General features: G+C 55.2%; 1 protein-coding gene across 6 annotated transcripts in view; it reads right to left on the reverse strand.

Moving 5' to 3' along the window:
• Positions 1–15,062, reverse strand: part of Baiap2 (BAR/IMD domain containing adaptor protein 2) — a 65,976-nt gene that overhangs the window by 26,355 nt on the left and 24,559 nt on the right. The window lies entirely within an intron of this gene.

Raw genomic sequence — 15,062 nt, forward strand, 5'->3', positions numbered from 1 at the left:
ACGGAGCACTGGGCATGGCTACGGCTCCATAAACGTTTCCCCAGGACACCAACGCCTCGGGGAACTGATGTGGCTTGGCCTACACGTGAAGGGTTGACTGAGACAACAGAGGCTCAGCGGTCAACACCATCCAGGGCTTTTCCAACTTGAACACCACTTGCCTGGAGCATACACTCCAGGCTGGACTAGTGTCTGTTTGCCCAGCGTTGGGCTGAGCTGAGCCCCCGACAGTCTACAGAGCCAGCACTAAGCTGCCAACAGCCACCTCCTGCTTCTAACAAGCACATGACAGAAGAAAGTAGAAGGGAAGAGCCTTGAGCACCAAGGGCCCTCACACTTTCCTGTAAGCCCAATGATGACCAAATCAGATCCCCACACCTGCCTCCCACTCCACACCTAGGGATGAGGGCTCAGGCCAGGCAGGCAGCCGGAAGGGTCACGTATCTCCTGTTGTCAACTGAGCACAAGTTTCCTGCTCCCTTTCTTTTCCCAGGGGCCTGAGACCCCAAGTCATGCTCAGCTGGCCACAGGAGACATGTAACGAATGGGTCGGGCACACAATGCTACCACCCAAGACCAACAAGCCTGCCTGCCCTCTCTGCCCCGGGCCATCTCGCCTGCAGGGCAGACTCTCTCCTCTCCTCCTGTGTAGAGAAACCCAGCAGTCTAGTTCCACTTGCCTGCCTGGCAACTAGCTGGTAACTTTTGGGGGAGTCCGGGACCCTGGCTGGGTGCTGTGGACAGAAACGAGAAGGGGGGCCCACATCTGTGCCTGGAGGCTGGAGCATACGCTGCTAAGCTGCTCCTCTGGTCCTGCCGGATGCAAGACTTTTCTTCCCCAGGAGACCTCTTTGTCATCCACTGTCGCCATGGAAACCAGAAGAACTCCTCTGACAGCAGAAGTCCTAGCTGGAGGGCACCTTCCTCTAGGGCATCAGTTTCCCCTGGGAGGTTCGTCTGGGGAGGCCAGATTCTTGGGGAACCCTCTTAGGCCCATGAGCTAGTGTTTTAATTCCAATGACCACAGGGACACTGAGCACTGACTGAAGATCGGGCGTTGCATGGATTTCCTACACCAGTTAGCACCACGTGTGAGGCCACACCAGCCACCTGGTCCAGGTCAGCAGGGTGGGCAGTGGCCAGATCTACGATTCACCATGCCAGCCCCATGCTGCTTACTGACCACCGCCCTGCAGGTCATCCTTTGTGGTCAAAGGGCAAAGGCGACAGCTGGTGGGAGCTGTGAGCAAACCCTGAGTCACCTGGATAAATGCACCCGTGGATGCCAGGGGCAAAAACAGCACAGGCGTCTGCCCAGCACCACGCCCTGAGTGTACGACCACAGACCTGGATGAAGCCTAACACTATATGGCAAGGGGACGATGACCACCCCAGAAACTGCATCCCTGTCATAACTGTGTGTGGCCAATAGGAAGCTGTGTGCACAAAGTCGGTGACAACTTACACACCGAGGGTCAGGGCAAGTGGCCTCAGGTTTGCCAGACCCCTCTAAAGAGGACAGAAGTCCTACTCCTGGCCCACTCTGGACCTGGACTCCCTTGTGCCTGAAGGGACTGGGGACCATATGGGGACAGAATTTATTGTGAAGGAGCCTGGTCCCTTATCGCTGATGAGATAAATGGATGAGGCCAGGGGAGAGGTGGGGCCACAGGCACGGTCCCCCATGGGGACATGGCCTTGGTTGCCACCAGCACACGTGCCCAGGCATGTTGATTGTTCAGCAGGTCATCAGGGCAGTGTCCCACATTCTCAGAACAGGGCTCGCAGAAACCCAAAGCCACAGATCAGAGCTTTCTACACTCAGACCAGAAGCCACCAGTGTGCAAGCAAGAAAACAAGCTCCCAAGTAGCAAGTCCTAGGGTCCTCTGTGTTTTTCTGCATCTGTAAGTTCCACTGGATGAAAACCCGTTGCCCCCGAGACAAGGAAGGACCCAGGAAGTACTCAGGGCTTTGCTTGATCACGTTCCCATGACTCACTATCTCCTGGCTCTTAACATCCCAGACACCTGGGAATGGGCTATAACTACACCCAGGGGGAAAGCAGGCAACCACGATGGGCATGCGGACTGAGTCCTGGGCAGCACTGGCCCTACTCTCTCACTTTGGATTACACCCACCCCCCCTTCCTTTGGCCTGTGCAACCAGCCCCTCAAAAGGGCTATCAGGTCTACAAGAGGAGGAACGGGGCAGTGGTGACCAAGCGCATAGCTAGATCTCCATAGGTTGTTGCTCTTTACTCTGTCCACATTCTTTAGGGCCAGAATTACGAGTCAATGTCAAGACGAAACAGAAAGCTCTCTTCTGCCCACAAAAGCAGTGCACGCCAGTCCAGGAACCTCGGAAAGCAGTGTGATCAGACAGCAGATCCTTAAAGGGGACTCCTGATACCCATAGGTGTGTGAAGTGTCTTATAGGATTTTGTTCTGCTGATGGGTGTCAGGCCCAAGAGGACAGCAGCTACTGCTCCATCTGGGATGTGTCAACAGTCAGACACAGAGCAGTGTCCTGATCCACTAGAACCCTCAGTTCAGAGCCCCAGCTGGGTAGCCTGTCCCCACCCCCGACATATGGTGGGTATGCATGCAGGGGCCCACGTGGGCAAAGACACAGAACAGGGTACACGTGTGCGTGTGTGTATGTGTGTGTGCATATGAGTGAGAGAGAGAGAGAGAGAGAGAGAGAGAGAGAGAGAGAGAGAGAGAGAGAGAGAGAACTGCAAGCTGGCGCCGTTCAAAATCAGCCCACATGGTGAATTTTAAACTGCATTTTACAGGCAGCTGCGGGAAGCCACGTGCAGTGGGGCCTGAGCATGCACAGCCGCCAGCACTTAACCCCCAGAGTACCACGATCACAGCATGCGGGAGAGGCACAACTAGCCGCCCTGAGCACCCCACTGCAGAGGGGGAGTCTGCGGCCAGGGGTACTGATTTCTGCCAGAGGCCACTAGAAGTTTTGTCCACTGGCCCTTGTCTGAAGGACTGCAGGCCAGGAGGGACAGAGAAAGAAGTAGGGGCTGGGCCTTCATTGTGGGCTCTATGATCTCCCACCCTCTCCTTTCCCAGGAAGATCCTTCCAGGTGTGCTGTGCTACAAGGAAGAGGCTTGCTTTCTTTTAGAAAAAGATGCTTTATTAATTGTAATGATGTTGGGGGTATGTGCACACGAGTGGAGACCAGATGAGGGCATCAGATCCCGGAGACTAGGGTTACAGGCAGCTGTGGGCTCCTGACACGGGTGCTCAAAACCAAACTCAGGTCCTCTATAAAAGCAGTATGGACTCTTGACCACTGAGCCACCTCTCCAGCCACGGGAAGAGGCTTTCTAGCTAGCCTCAGCCAGGGCAGAATCCACCCATCTCCTGGGGACCTAGAGCGTTAGGGCCACAAGGCAGGTGGGCCCCAAACTTGAAAAACCGGATCAGATTGGGAAAGGAGGCCCAATGTGCCAGAGCAAACAGTGAATGAGGGAGGTAAATCTTTACAGCTGCCGCCTGATGAACCTCTCCAGGGAGTGGAGTATCAGCAGGGGTGACTGGCAGCAGGTGGCCCATCCCAGGGCCCTGGCATGGCAGATCCCAGAAAGACGGAAGCCCCTGGCACGCCAGGGTAGTGAGTCAGCCTTTGCGCATCAAAGGAGGGAGCAGTAACTGAAGAGGGTGACATTGGGGCTAGGACAGCTGGGGACAGGAAGGTTCCAGGACCCCAAGTATTGGGGAACATAGGACATAAGACCCCCAAAAGCACATGTGGGTTCCAGAGATAACACATTTGTGATAAAGTTGAAAACCACAGGTAGCCATAGCAGCAGGAGACCACACCCTCCTCAACTTCTACCAATGTACAGTGAGTCAAGTAGCTAAAAGGTCAGCCATCTGAGTCACCCTGCATGTCACCCCAATGCCTCAGTTTTAAAGATTTCTGGTACTATTGGTAACCTGGCTTCACACTGGAGGGCTAGTGTGCAATCTGGTCCACGTGGAAATGTCCCCCTTCCTGGGGGTGGGGACATGGACTGGGGACAGCTACAGTGTCCACCTGTGCTACAGCAGAGGCCAGAAAACCTGTCCCTTTTTCTTTCCTTTTGGTTGTTGTTTGTTTTGTTTCTGAGATAAGATTTCACGTATTTCATTCAGGCCGGTCTCAGGAGCAAATTCACTATATAGCCCGATCCTCCTGCCTCTGCCTCCTGAATAGCGGGATCACAGGTGTATGCCACCACACCTAGGAGACTCCCTTTCCGTGGCCAGTTAACATTCTTCGAGTGGAAGGAACGTGTGTCCAGGCCGCCTGACGGCTCGCTCACTGGCAAGTCCATCCTTTACTGGCATTAGTGCCCACGTCTTCAGGGTTCTGGCGCACACTGAAGACAGCAGAGACACCCGGCCTGGATCCTAGGGCCTTCCAGTGGTAGGCAGCCATTGCTGGACGAACTGGACCACAGCCCGTAAGCCATTCTAATTAATCTCCTTCCTCTCTCTATATACAAATCCCTATATATGGAGTCATTCTGTAAGAGCTTTTCCTAAGCCCACTCCTGGTGCCAATTCTGTTGTATTTGGGGTCACTACCGCTGAGATGAAACATGACCAAGAGCAACCGTGGGCTTATTTGGTTTACACTTCCACATCATCAAAGTCTAACCCTGAGTTCATCATGAAAGGAATTCAGGACAGGAACTCTAAAAGGGGAGGGACCTGGATGTTGGAGTCGATGCAGAGATCATGGAGGAGTGCTGCTTACTGGTTTGCTCTTCCTGGCTTGCTCAGCCTGCTTTCTTATAGAACCCAGGACCAGCAGCCCAGGGCTGCCACCACCCACAATGGGCTAGACTTTCCCTCGTTGATTGCTAATTAAGAAAATGCCCCACAGGTTTGCCTACAGCATAATCCTATGGAGGTGTTTTCTCAGTAGAGGGTTCTCTCCTCTGAGAGCTTGGGTCAAATTAACACAAAACTGTTCAGCTTGATCGTTCACACCCAGGGCAGCTGTGGCGGAAGGCCTACAGGGTCATGACAGCCCTAAGTATGACCTCACGCGATCAGTCTTCCTGCTGCACGCTTTTTTTAAACATTGTGTGTGCGCGCATGTTGAGATATACAGGTATCTGTGCACCACAGGTGTGCCTGGTGCCATGGAGGCCATAACCAGCTGTTGAATAGACTGAACTGGAGTTAAAGATGGTTGTGAGTGGCCATGGGGGCTCTGAGAGGGCAGCCAGTGTCCTTAGCCTCTCAGTGAGCTCTCCAGTCCTATAATATACATTCTCTCACTATGTGGATCTGGTTATTCTGGAACTTGCTATGTCAACCAGGCTAGCCTTGAACTCAGAGATCCACCCGCTTCTGCCTCCTGAGTGCTAGGAAGTGTGCCGGGCACGATACACGTTTTTGAGGCCCTCTCAACTATATAGCCAGAAAGGGTACCGGCAGCCAGAACTTAGTGTATGGGCAGACTATAGGGTCTCACTTCTGCCACTATGACACCTCTGCCAGGACGATGGCCATCTGGAAGACTGGAGGAACTTTAGAAGACTCAGGGTTTCCCCACACAGAGGTGGAACTTGCCAAGGTGGGCAAGGGTCTTGAATTGGCCTGGGATTTTCCCTAAGAACCCTGTCCTTGTCCCTGCCCTGGCTACTCCTAGACTATTTTGAAGATAAAGAAAGAACACAGTTCTCCCTGGAGGCTCAATATCCTCCCAGAGGGTAAACTAGGTGCTTGCTCCTGGTAACACTCGATTCATCTTGGCTTGCCCTCACCCAGCAGGAACTGCGATGGCCCAATGTTGGAATTCTGAGGTTTAGGGCTCAGTCCTGTCTATTTCTAATCCTAACTAAAAGAATCAGGCTGATTTCAAAATTACACAGACCCAGTGTGACACACCCAGACTGCTTGTTCCCGGGGAGCTGAGGAAAGGGGAGCATTTAAGACCAGGGGTTCAAGATCAACATGGGCAAGTATGCAAGACCCCGTAGAAGAGCAGAGATGCTTTGACAGCTACACACGGAGCCCGAGGCTGGTTAGCGGCTGGGAAACCGAGGGACGTGGTGGCCCTCAAGAAGCAGTGCTGGCACCACTGGGTGCCCAGTGAGTTTGTAACCAGAAGGAAATGGGCTAAAGGGCACATGGACTCTAGGGGAGTCCTCATACCGCAAGTAAGGCTGAAGGCGAGAGTGGGGGGGGGGGGCAGCTTGCAGAGTCAGTGTAGGGCACAGGATCATGAGCAAGCCCCAGTCAGAGGAAGGGCCCGGGACATGGAAGACAGTGCCCTGGAGGTAGCAGGTACTGCGGGGATGCCAAATGCACATGAACAGGTGACAGAGGTGGTGTCTTCAGAACCTCTGGAAAGATTAGACTTGAGGGAGCAGCCTATGCAGAGGGAGACCTTGGGCGTCTCCACCCAAACTCAGGTGCTTAAAACCAGCTGGACTGACAGGTAAGAAAGAGGGCCTGTGTGATACATTCAGAGAAGCCTGGGAAGGGCGGCCATAGAGACCTGGAACAGAACGGGGTGGGGGGAAAGGGAGGGAAGTGCAGTACGGGAGATGGGGTGGGGCATGGGTTCTGGGGATACCTGTGGCTGACAGTGGCTGACGAGGCCTCAGGCAGCAGCAGTGGGACCTGCCTTGCTGCTCCTCCCAGTTCTAAACAGAGCAGACCTCGCCTTCCACTTGAACTTGGCAAGCACCAGGAAGTCTCCCTAGACTCTGAGTGCTGGCGGTGGGGACTCAGCCACACCATTGGCTGCAGCTGTGGGTGAATCCTGGGTAGGCTGGTTCTACAGGAGCTCCATGGTGGGAGGCTGCCTGGAGATGAAGGGGGGGATGCCATGGCTCTGTGGCTGGGAGGGAGGCAGGCACATGGCCTTCCCACCCCACCCTCTGGAGTCTGTGGGAAAGCCACAGGGACAGTACAGCGGACAGAGCTGGTTTCACCGCAGTGCCCATTGCTCAGTGCTCCTCCTGACGTTAAGCGTGTGCATGTGATTTTTCTGAGCCAGTTGCGGAGACTGTAACTGCCTCTAGCTGGGTATTCCAGTTTGTGTCCTAGGAGCAAGGACTTCTTGCCCCATCAGGACACCTCCGCCCTGACAGTAAGGTTGCCACCAGTCCCCTTTAAACCCACGGAGCAGAGGCGCAGCTGTCCTGCTGCTCTTGTGGGCAAGCCAGCACTCCATGTACCTGCGCTCTGTGCTAGGCAAACCTGCGAGGACAGCACGCCAGGGCCCTCACCTCTCACACTTGGGAGTGTCCCCTACATTTTACCCTCTGTAACAACTGTGCCTTAAAACACTCAGTCCTGGGCCAGCTAAGCAGCTCATCAGGTAAAGGCGCTGCTGCCATCAAGCCTGACAGCCTGAGCTTGTTCCTAGGGGCATACGGAATAAGGAGACACACTCTGGCAATTTGCCCTTCCGCAGCACCCCCCCAACACCATGCACACTCATGTGCACACAAAAATAAGAACGTAATAAGAATTAAAAACATTCAGCCTTACTTTTCTCTTTCAGAAACAACAGTGTTCTTATAGTGTACAGATGACAAGATGCTGCAGGGACGGAAGAACCTACGAGACTGAAGGAGGCGGGGCATGGAGTGCAGACATGAGCCCGGGCTCAGCGCACGGCCACTGGCAGACACCACCCAAGGCCCCTCCAGGCCCCAGATGAAGGGCTCCTGATCCTGCATGGAGAGAAGATGATATTTTCAAAAAGACCTGAGCTTAGAAGGAAACATTTTCTCAGCGAGATGGCTCTGTGGGTATAAGCACTTGCCACTAAGCCCAATGACTTAAGTTTAATCCCCAGGACCACATGGTGGAAGAAGAAAATTAACCCCTGTAGGTTGTCCTCTGACCTCCACACAAACACTGGGGAGCATGCGTGTGAATGCACACACACGTAATAAACACATGTAAAAAGTAAAGTTTGCTATCAACGCAGTCCAGACCCATGAAGAAATCTACAGGAAAGCAATGGTCGGGTGCAGTGTGAGCGGCTGCACATCACTCTGCAGGGCTGGACACATTCTGTGGGAGGCCAGGACTCAGACAAGAGATGCAGCCCTCTCCACGTGCAGTACCAAAGTCCGGGACTCACTAGTGCCATCGGCCTGGGCCAACAGCCAGGAAGATCAGCCAGGCACTTGTATCTAGAAGGAAACTCAGGTGATCACAGGGAGGCGGTCTCCACCCCAGCTCCCAGGCGTGGAATGAGAGGGTGGGTGAGACCGTTGAGAAGACTAGCATCACACACCAAGGGGTGGCCCAACAAGGATCCTTGTGAGGCCACGGTCTCCCAAGCACACCACCTTCCCCAGCAGCAAGGTCTTTGATCCACTGCCCATCTGCTGGCTAAAGCTGTCCCCATGAAGAAGAGGGTGGTTTGAGTAACAGACCTCAATTACTACGGGGCCTACAGGGAAGGGCTGCAGGCCCTGGCAGACCGCAGGTGGCTAAGCAACGAGTGGACATTATACCTGTTGCCAGAGTCACCGGGGCCAGGTCTCCTGATTCTGGGAAGGGGCTGGTGAGGCAACTGCTTAGCCTGCTGACACCTGCCTCCAATACCACAGGCACAGCACCCCCTGCTGAGGGCTGGTCCTTGGCGGGTCCCCTCTTCAGAGCAGCCAGAGTGGGCGAGGCATAAGAAAAAGACTAAAGAGAAAAGAGCCCCCAGGTCTCTAAACGGCAGGTGCCTCGGTGCCCCCTTCCTAGAGGAGGTTGTGTACTGCCCTCTGACATGCTCCCACCGGGATGAGTGTGGTGGCAAAGTTACAGGGATTTCAGCTAGATCCCATGACATGCTCACGCAGTCGGAGTTCAGTGCAGAGTCTAGGGAGAACTGCCCCTGTGTCGAGAAGCTCAGTGCGACCCTTGGGCCAGGCACTCTATCTGCACCTCATGGGGGATCCTCAGTAGATGCGGTAATCAAGGAGGGCTAAGCTTTCTTTATACCATCAGGGACTCTGCCCCTGGGCCCTCCCCGGAGCAAAGCATCAGGGCAGATCAGCAGACATGGCGAATCAGTCAGATCCTTCCAGTTCAGGAAGCTGGACCCAGCAGCTAACGAGCCCTTGTGAGCCCAACCTTATCCAGAAGGAGAGACAAGACAAGCACAGCTTGACTTGGAAGCTGTAACAGTGGCAAGTGGGCATCGTGCTGGGAGAGGGACAGCCTCCCTCAGGCCCGCCTTGGCAGGGAAGTGCCTGAAATGCTCCATTATATCCTCAGCAAAGCCTTCAAGAGTGGCAGACAGGAGACAGGCTCCTGGTAGCCCACAGGCCAGGTGGAGCTTTGCAGGGCCTGGAGAGGGGGTGTCTATAACCTTCAGGTGACCCAAGCTGCCGCAGCCCTCCTGGAGGTTAGCTCCAGTGCCCAGAACAGAGTAGAGAACCTGAGATCAGGGCACTTGTGCTGTGGAGTGTCATCAGGGGTTACTCAGGCACAACAGTGCCCAACTGCTGGGCACCCCTGTCATTCGGGGAGGAGCCAGATCTGGCATCCCCTCCGCGGTGGCAGAGGGGCTCTATGCCAGGGGTCAGCTGCTCAAACTTGGCTGTAAGCACACCTTCACCTTCCAGAGCCTTCTGGAGCAAATATCCATAATGTTCAATTATTCTGGTGGCTTCCAGAGCGGAAAGGCACCTCCAAGAGCTAATTAACATACGCCTGAACAAGGCCCCGAATATAGAGCTCTCATTAGGTGAAGACAGACAGCCGAGGGGGCTGCCAGGGCACCATGCTGTTAAAACCGCTGGGTGGGAAAGCCCCCCCACCCGGACAGTTACCAATCCTGCCTTCCCTCAGCTACTCTCCAGATGCCAGTTCCTCAGAAGTACAGCTCCTCTCCCACCTATGGAAAGGCCAGAGTGGAATGTGGCCAGGGGGTGACCGAGAGAAAAATCGATGGCTGTGTTGCCATGGTGATGGCAGCAGACAGCAGAGCTTACAGGCATGTTGTTCTGAAACAAAACAAGTCCAAAGTGTCACCTGGATGTCCATGTTGTCTCAACAGCTGGACCGTGGGCGCTCGGACTTTGAGAAAAGCAGGGAGAGGTAGGGCCAAGCCCAGGCTTCCGTCCAGTGTCCACTGTTTGCATTTTGCCTGCTCAGACCCCTAGTCCAGTGTCATCCGGGGGACTGTTTCCATCTGGGAAGGTTGGCCATGGACCACATGCTCCTGAGTCATGGTACACAAAGCAGCTATAGACTCTCTGATGTGGCTGTTGCACAGGACTCCCTGTGGCAGACAGACAAAGATGGTGGGACTTGATCCGATGTCCTCCCCAGGTAGATGAGTGGCCAGAGACTTTACCATAGCTCCAACAGCATGAGGACCCCTCCCTGCCTCGTTCACTAGAGAGCATCTCAGCAAGACCTGCTGGTCCTCAGTCCTGTCTGTCTTCTCTTGTACCTGATGTCTGTGAGGACCAAGAAGGCAGCTGCCACATTGCTACTCCTATTCACGGTGACCAAGCTCCTTTGGTAAAGCAAACTAGACACCAGGCCAGGAAGCTGTCTGATACCCTCAGTATAAGAGAACAAGCTCCTGCCCACAGCTTAGAGTCACTTATTGCATTCTTTCTGGGCTAATTTACCCGAGAACCAGCTGATCCAAGGGAATGAGTGTATCCCCAAAGACCCTAGATAGCAATGTGGCTTGTCAGGCCTGTGTGGCACCATCTCTGAGTCCTGAGGAAGCACCCCAGCGCTGGCGAACAGAAATGCACTCGGTGTTATCCAGAAACACACTGGCCAGGCTTGGGATGGCATGAGGAAGTTCCTTCCTTCACAGGGCAGAAAGCCAGACAGGGACAGACACCCAGGTCACCTGCACTTCCACACGAGCTCAGCAGCCCGAAGGATGCGCAGCGTTTGTGTACTGTGCAGAAAGACGTGCTCTCAAGATGGAAGATCCTGCAAACTTCTGCTGAACATCCCCCAAATCCATCCTGGGATCCAACTATGTCCCGGATCTGACAGAAATTCCCGGGTGGAGACCAAGGCAGACGGGCCTTCCTGAGGGCTGCTGTCCTATGGAATGTGCCTCTCTGATGACTCGTGTCCAGTGTCCCTTTCATCTCTCTCAGCTACTGTGGTCTGTATGTAGGTGCCTGATGTGCCCATACTCCTGACAGCCAGTGCTCTGGGGGACCCAGGGGAGGGCAGAGACCTGCCCACAGAGGCTGCTGGCCACGCCTGGAGCACCTTGTGCCAACTGCTGACCGAGAAGTGAGCAGCTGGTGCTCTCCCTCATTAGCCCTCCCTGGAGTCGGGGCTGCAGCGCAGAACGGCGGGTGTGGTAAACAGGTTTTGACTTCAGGGCACAAGGCTGACCACAGATCTATGAGTCTCCAAGGGGCTCCCAGTGTTGACGCTGCTCCTGGGCAGCTCAGTCCTTACAGTTTGGCCTTATGCTCGGGGATGTCCCTGGGGGCCTTTGGGCTGCTGGAAGGGAATGTGAACCCCACTTCTGGGCAACCCTGGGACCCTGGTAGAGCCAAGCTTCTCAGAGAAGGAACAGAGCCAGCAAGGGAGCCTGCTGTCTTCGCAGGGCCCCAGGCTGGGCTCTAAGCCCACCCTACTGCAGCCAGGTGACATTGCTGTTCCGTAACAGCGAGAACGGAAAGCACCAGTCAGAAGGAGGCCCCTGCAGCCACCAGCTCTGTCACTGCTGTCCTCATTGATATTCCCATCACACAGCAGCCCAGGAGCTGAAGAACACAGACACCTGCTGCGTCTCCCCTGGCTGTCACATAGTCACTGCCCAGGATTCAGCAAATCGAATTCAGCTGCTATTAATCTCTCCACAGCCCCAGTGAGGCCCCGCCGAGCTCTCAGCGGGGTGGCCAGGGCTGCCTCACAAGAGGCCTGGCCACCTGAGCCTACCCTCCTGGCAGCCCCGGAGCTTCAGTTGAGTCTAGGTGCCCAGCAACTTCCACAGTGTACTTGGCATGGTAAAACATGGGGCTCTGCACTTGGGAGGCAGAGGCAGGTGGATCCCTGTGAGTTCGAGACCAGCCTGGTCTACAAGAGCTAGTTCTAGGACAGGCTCCAAAGCTACAGAGAAACCCTGTCTCAAAACCCCCAAAACAACAACAACAACAAATGGGACCCTGGCTTGAGTCTGAGGCTTGTGATCCTTATTTTTCACTGTCGAGTTGAGAGGAAGTGTCGTTAGCTGGGAAGGGGAGCCCCACTCACTTCAGGCATTGCCAGGCCCTCCATTCCTTGATTGTCCTAACCTTGACAGGCAGCTGACCCAGACAGGACCTCAAGAGTCAGGCTCCTCAGGAATGGACAAGAGCCACAGCTCCCAGGGAGTGGGTTTCATTAAGGCCTCCAAACAGTGCCTCTCAGGATCTAGCGTATCTAAGATGGAGCCTGCACTGTGAGGTTCTGACAGCTGGTAACACAGCCAGTTGCGGTCACGTGCCCCAAAGAGAGGCTGGGACCACAGCATCTTCTCTGAAGTGGAAGGCGGAGATACTCCTACTCCCTGACCAGATGTGAGTGGGCTCTGCCTGACCTAGGAGCAACAGGATGCAGTCAGACCATCTCACAGCCTCACAAAAAGCACTGCAGCCCGACTAGCTGGCATCTTCAAAAGTACCTAGGCCAACAGGTGCCACTGGGAACAGCTGGAAGGCCTCTTGGGGTAAAGGTCTATAGCCCCCTCCATTCCAGAGCTGGATGCCCAGGGCCACACAGTGCAACTGGCTGAGTGATCCTGATATAGGAAAGCGACCGACGCTATAGCCTCAGGCTGATCTCGGACCACTTGAGAAGACAGGACACTTCTGGCAGGACATGACTGCGCCACACTTGCTCAGAGATCTGTGACGGAAGCCAGGCCCACACTCTGAGGCAGGGCGGAGCTGCCTGTCTTCGAGCATCCTTACTTGGAGGCTGTGGCTGACACAGACCATCTGCTGGTTCCCCCTGGGCCTTGTGAGACTCAGCAGCCAGGAAGGCCCCAGCTGAGGCACACAAGTCCCCGTGATCACAAACAAGTCCGCTGCAGGCCCCAGCAGGTACAAAGCAGCCCTTTAAAGCAAAGCATAGAAGAAGCCTCCAGAGACAGGCAAGGGGTTGAAGAACAGTCAGTTCAGGGGACAGCCCTGAGCAGAGCCTTGGGAGAGACTGCCTCAAACAGACCTCCTGACCACATGAGGGACATGAGGGGCCCTTGCTCACTGTTTAACTTCGGACACCACACCTTCCCAAGTCCACAGGCTGTGGAATGCCAAGGGCAGGTTACCGAGCCTTGTTCCCCTGGGGGAGTCAAGTACAGAACACCTGAGCACGTGCCCACCCGCTCTGGTGTGCACACCCTACCACGAACATCAGTGTTCCGGTCTCCCTGTGCCAGATCCAGCCCAGTTCTAGGCCCCGGTCATCTTAGGATGGCGAGCGCAGACGGCTGTCCAGCAGGCCGGTGCACAGTCCGCTGGTGGGGGCGGGGGTTACATGGCGGACAGCGCAGCCTGGTGAGACAGGCTCCACAATGCCTTCCACCTACACAGAGCACCAGCGCCACAGCCATGGTGAGCACCCAAGTCCTAGAGATAAGGGAAGGCATGCGGCCACTTATGTCCTACTCTGGATCCTCCACGCCAGCCCTACAGCTGCCGGACAGCTGGGTTATGGATCAGAGGGGTAGGTGCTGTCACATCTTAGCAAATCCCAGATTTCAGTCACGGGCGAAGGAGCACGAGCCTCTGCAGGAGCTCGACGGATGCACAGCAGAGTTGCTGGCTCCAGTTGCACCTGCCCAGCACGAGGCCACCACGCATGGCTCCCTGGCCAGGGAACAGTGCATACCTCTGCAGATTCATGAATGGCTTGGAGCTCAGACCTGGATGGATGCTCTCATCATCCCAAGTTGCTGGTCAACCCCAGTACCAAAAAATCCCAAGAAAGCAGAAGTGGCAACCAAGCACACACACAGATCACACACAGTGACAGGGGAGCATGGGGCTCACCTGCTCAAGGTTGTTTCTGGCACCAGGGCATCTCTGGCAGAGACAGAGGCAGGGGATCCAGAGAGGGGAGGCCACCACAAACCAGCAAGTGGGTGGCTACCGGCTAGGGCATCAGAAGGGCTGTGAGGATGCGGAGCACAGAGCTACCCTCCAGCCCTGACTAAGCAGCCTGCTGTATCAAAGCAGAGCTCTGACAGGCTGCAGACTTTCTCACTGCAGGGGAAAAATAACACTCCAAGTGGAGAGGAGAGGAGATGAGAGAATGGTCCCTGCGTGAGTCTGCAGTCTCCAGCCCTTCCCTGGCTGGGAGGCCAGAGTCTGTAGTACAGAGAGACCGAGGATCAAAGACAGGCCCTGCCCAGGCCACTCGCTTACTCCAAAGGGGAAAAAAGGAACAAAGAGGTGACTCTAGGGGACCATCTGAAGCAAGAGCGGCTCCCTGGGCGTTCATTGTCCAGCATGAGGGAGGTACTCTCTGGAGAGACTGGTGTGTGTGTGTGCGTGTGCAGGGGAGGGGGCTGCGTATGACCCTTGTGACCCATGAGAAGAACAAATGAAGCACAGAGTTCCAAAGGGGACTGGGGTGGGTGGGAAGGGCAGATGTCCACAGCCTGCGAAATGATACACAATGCTCACAAGGCTGTCTGTCCAGAGCAGAGCAGGAGACGTGGGCAGCTCACTCTGACCATCACCCTATGTGGAAGAGCAAAGACAAGAAGCACTGGGAGGAGGGACAGGGGTAGTAGCTGGGCAGAAAGAGAAGGATGGACAGAATTAGCCTGGCTAGGTCTCCTGTATGCTTGACAACCAATCCCACCCTGTGCAGCCAGGACCTGGGCCAGAAAGGCCTGAAAGGAAGTCCACAGTGACAGAGTGGGCTTATAGGCTCCACTCTGCTGGATGTCAAGATTTGATCACTAAGCCAGGTGTGCTTGATGCACACCTACGGGCCTAGCTACTTCACAGGTGTGCTCATGCGCACCTACAGGCCTAGCTACTTCACAGGTGTGCTCATGCGCACCTACGGGCCTAGCTACTTCACAGGTGTGCTGATGCAC

Source organism: Arvicola amphibius, chromosome 4 (genome assembly GCF_903992535.2).
Source record: "Arvicola amphibius chromosome 4, mArvAmp1.2, whole genome shotgun sequence".
Taxonomy (NCBI): domain Eukaryota; kingdom Metazoa; phylum Chordata; class Mammalia; order Rodentia; family Cricetidae; genus Arvicola; species Arvicola amphibius.